The sequence below is a fragment of the Dermacentor silvarum genome, chromosome 8 (assembly GCF_013339745.2).
Source record: "Dermacentor silvarum isolate Dsil-2018 chromosome 8, BIME_Dsil_1.4, whole genome shotgun sequence".
Classification (NCBI taxonomy): Eukaryota; Metazoa; Arthropoda; class Arachnida; order Ixodida; family Ixodidae; genus Dermacentor; species Dermacentor silvarum.
The window spans coordinates 132,445,929-132,450,804 of NC_051161.1; the positions used below are offsets into that span (position 1 = coordinate 132,445,929).

A 4,876-nucleotide genomic window follows, 5' to 3' on the forward strand; every position below is an offset into this window, starting at 1 on the left:
TACCTCGGTAAATGCCAATTTGTTGCGAACTGTGTAAGGAACTCCTCAATTTCTTGCTTATGGAGATCTAATTGATACATGGGATAGAATTGAGCAGAAAATTTTTGTTTTGAATCACAATAGCGATGGCCAAAAGTAAACCGTCGTGTCCTTTTCTTTTTCTTCAGCAATGTTGCATTCTGAAATAATGTTAAATTGTACCGGGGACAGTAGTAACAAACCGAATTGTGTCGTCTAACGCAACTAGAAGTGCTCTGTATCAGCTTCCTTAATTTTTTTTTCAGATTCTCCCTTACTACGTAAACACGTATCTGGTTCACGTACCTGGCTTTCTCGGTCTATTTCTTGCAGGCATCGTCAGTGCTGCGACAAGGTATCGCATTTAATTTTTCGGTGCGCTTTGAAAATAGAAAGCATTAGGCGGAAATTTGTATTGAATAGCACATCATGCGAACGGAGATTTCCTCACGTGTTTCTTTTGAAATTCTTAATGTGTTCAGCGCTGACCAGGCTAGCACTATTCCCTTGCCCTCCGTGTGATGGAAGAGTTGCTTGAATTTGGCGTTTTTAGGAATGTGAATGCGAAATTATGAAAACGCGCTAAGGACTTCCCAAGGGCTACACATTCAATGCTGACCGATCTTTCTTTTGTTTTGTTTTTATGCAAGAGGTTCTTAGAGTGGTAAAGGAGCCCTAGATGTATTTATTGCTTATCACCGTGGTGGCTTAGCAGCTATGGTGTTCCGTTGCCAAGAACGAGGTCACGGCATCAAATTCCTTTAGGGGCTACCGCATTTCGATGGGGGCCAAATGCAAAAACGGCCATGTGCCGTGCATTTGGTGCACATTTAAGATCCGCAGGTGATCAAAATTATCCGTTAGTCTCCAATTATGGCGTGGATCATAACCAGATCTTGGTTTTCGGCTCGTGAAACCCAAGAATTACATTTTTTCAGTCACTTCTACTGTTTTTATCGATCCATGTGCAGCGCAAAAACAAAAAAGGAAGAAAACATTTCTTTTGTCATAGGTTACAAGAGCATTTCGTGCTAGCATGTTGCGTTGGTCAAGTGGATTATCTAAAGCTCGTGCATGGCTATATTATGTTTCATTTCGCGCTCAAATAAGTACTCTCGTGGCCAGCTGCAGGCGCAGTTTTTGCATTTCACAAGATTCGGAAGAGCAGTTGGTCATAATGCAGACCATGGCCTGCTGCAGTGAACGGTATATTTCCGGCATCCCTAAGGAAATATTTATGTTGAAAGCGCACGTTTTACTTCAAGTGATACCTGGAGTGTTAATGGCACGCCCAAAGATGTAATAAATAATATTTGTGCTCTTTTTCCCGTAATGAGCCAGCGCAAATCAACCGGTCGCAAAAGTGGATTACTCTGCCGTACTAAAATTTTAGAAGAGGTGAAACAACAGCGTGAAATGATATAATAATGAGAACACGCACAGCCATTCTGCAATTCTTTAAGAAATGCACATAAATAAATTCACACAGTTTCCGCATGAGCAGTGTTTTGACGCTGTGTCAGATTTCATCAGTGCAATCAATTTACTTTTTGATACTAATGGAATCAGCATTGCTACAATACTAATGTTTGGCTCCGATTGCTTCGTTGCTCATGGAAATTGTACATAGCGGCGAGTTTCCGCAAGTTAAGTGTCTTGTCTTCAGAATATATTCCCTAACAGCGTACTAAAATTTATACTTAAATTTACGTTCCACTGACCTGAATTTGTTTGATCCTCTATCAGCACGGTATCGTCTACAATTAACTCCCAAGTGGCCATTCTATATGTGGATGTGATTGCTCATCGTTACAAAAATGCTGATCATCATGTGCTGTTGATCACACGTGGAACAGGTGAGAAAATGGCTCAAAGTAAGTGCTCGCGGCAGCATTGTTATATGAGGAGAACAACTTGCGATATAAATGCTGAAGATAAGGCACGTGCGTCTGTTTGAGCAGCTTGTTGAAGCGGTCTAGATTTAAATTGTATCGGCAACTGCATTTGACGGGGCTGTCATTTCAGTGTGACATTATTGCAATAATTTAAAGAACTTTAGCATGCTATCATATGACATAGGCGCTTGCAATAGTGTAAGTGCACGACAAGTGACCTAGTCACGGTTTTCTCAGATGTTATCGGCTGTGTAATCAAGCGCATTTTCGCTTTAATGGTGCAGGTGGTTGTTAGTGTAAGATATAATTTTCATCCTCTCTCTCCGCTGTGAATGCCCCCCCCCCCCTCTAAAGTTCCAGGAAGCTTAGGACCAAGAAGACAAGAAATGACTTTAAACCATGGCCACACCGTAATCTGTAAATAAATAGACCTGCGCATTGTACGGCTCCTTGTGTGGTCCTGAAACGCAAAATTATCCAAAACAGAGAAATATTCGCTTAATGTTTACTGCCAAATTGGTTCGCTGGCTACTAAAGCTAAAAAAATCCTAGCTCAACATCTGGCCTCTCTGAAATTCCGGTAAAGATGAAACGTAGTGCACCACCCATACCTGCAAACTTTTTTGTGAATATGGTTGAATTTTAACGCTTCTATTTCTTTCAGCTTTCATTTTAGGAATTTGTATGACAATTTACAGCACGTTTTGCGTACATATGGGATCTGTAACAATGGTAAGCAAATCATTTTACTATTTAGAAATAAAACGTTGTTTCTTTAGATGATGGGACATCAGCCAGCAGAATGAGTTTGCCTTGAATTCATAATGTATGCATGCTTCGATATCGCTGCAGTGCGACATGCAATAGTTCACAAATATACAGATACTGCTAACGAGAAGAAATATTTATTCACCGTTATGAATGTCAATAGCGTGCTAACGGTATTTAAAAAAAGAACGTGGCTACCAAACTTTGTTTCAAAGGTTTATTCTTAGCCTACAATTGCTCAACATAAGCGTTGTCTATGGAGGCATGCTCTAATGCCTTCGCGGAGCGCCTGTGCGTATCTGTTGTGGTGCTGTCAGGCCATCTACTTAGCGGATGTAAGTGTGCGTTTAATACTGTGCATAAACCCAAAAGAAAACAATTACGCTAACGTCATATACTGAGGGTAGAAATGTTCTGCGAAGCATATGGCACGTGGCGGACTACATAACTTTGTTTGGGTTTCCCGAAGTGTTACCAGATGGCGCAATGTGTCTGCGTAAGTGAGAAATTGCGTGCACGACGCGTGCCTGCCTGTGACGACAACGGCTATTTGTTGATCACAATAATGAGAGTACAGTAATAGCGGCGACGATGCTACGGTGAAAAATGTGACCACAACAGGCCTCACCCGGCTTCGTCACTTAGAGTCGGCCACGTGATCTTCCGGCACACGCGAGAGTGTTTTATGGGCGAAAAGCACGCAGAAAGCACTTAGGCACTGGCTGACAGCTACGTGTGTCACGGGTGTCCATGTTTTTGCGGCAGCCGGGCCAGTTCGTCACGCCGGTGAGTTGTATGGTTGCATGCGTAACTCGTACAAAAAAGGCAGTGGAAGCGGCTGTCTCCGCTTTCTAATAAATGAGAAGCGGCGGTTTTCGCGAAAAATTGAACACAGTGGCTGCGACCTGGGCAGTGTGCTGCTGCTTTTATACTGTGCTTTTATACTGGACAATGTCATTTAGAGCGCGAAAACAAGAGGCAATCAATGCGGTCATGTTCGCGTTTACGTGCTTAAAACAGCAGATGAAGCGTACGCAGCTCTCCACTTGATATATTTTATTGAAATAATATGAACTACGTGAACAGTGGTTTGCTGCTGCATCGATTGAGGCACCTGCCAAACGGGCACTTTCAGTCGCGGCCGAGCCAGATCCGGATTAATTGCTCCTAATCGGACATTTCACATCGCACTTCTGCTCAATCCAGATCTATTCAATAGTGATCGAGAATTTTGATTGCGATCGTAGATGTCAATTGTCTGCACCTTCAATGAGATCTACACATGCCACTTCATGGCGAGGCCCTACGCCCTACTCAGCCGGTACGATTTCATTGCTCTCGTAGTGTATGGCCCACACGTTTACTGCGGAAACATGCTCCGTTGTATCGAACGTTCAGCCAATATTTCGGATTGTTCTTCCAGCCCTCTATGAGAAGGCATCAGGGTGCTGCTCGCCGTAGGTGAAGAGTTTCTCGACGTACCACTGACGGGGGCTTGTGGCAGTGAACTTACGTCCTCCGAAAAATCCATCGCGGCAGAGCCGCGATTTTGTAGCGATGCCTTATGACTTATTCTATACTAGTCTTATCATCCACCGCTGACGGCCGGCTGATCCCGTTGATAACGCGAGCGGACGTCGCTATGACTGTTGACAAAGCGATATAAGCGCGAAAAGGTTTTATTACTGGAAAGGCATCGCTACAAAATACTGGCCCAGATGCTATGGTAGCCTTGGTGCGAGGGAAATGTTTTCCACAATTCTTTTCCTCATGTTGCACTTCGCTTTGCGCACGGCCCATGAGGTCATCCTATTTACGAAAGGGAGAGGACCTTTTTATTTGTTTACTTTATTGCACATATGTCAGTCTATGAATTGTAGTTAGTGAGTGGTCAAGGAATGTTGACATGAAAGGAATTCTGAGGATGCAGTCGGTTTCGAGATATGCGCTATCAAACGGACGGTAAAAATTCACTGTTGTTGCATTTACATTTTTACGAGAACGCCGTTTTATGCATTGAAGCGCAAAAGTAACTGGAACACAATTGTATTTCGTTGGAAACTTTGAATATTAATATCTCGAAACTGGTGCAGTGCAGTGCACGCGCTGTACGCCACCGACATTACGATCTGGTGCCCCGGAGGCTCGGAGGCGGCCGTGGAACCGGCGCTCCAGGAGGCCTTGGACGTGACCGA

General features: G+C 43.6%; 1 long non-coding RNA gene across 1 annotated transcript; it reads left to right on the plus strand.

Moving 5' to 3' along the window:
• Positions 1-263: 263 nt before the first annotated feature.
• Positions 264-2,645, plus strand: LOC119462432 (uncharacterized). The gene is made up of 3 exons (XR_007468419.1): positions 264-373; positions 1,765-1,874; positions 2,578-2,645. It is a non-coding gene; the product is annotated as an uncharacterized LOC119462432 (long non-coding RNA).
• The last annotated feature ends 2,231 nt before the right edge of the window (positions 2,646-4,876 follow it).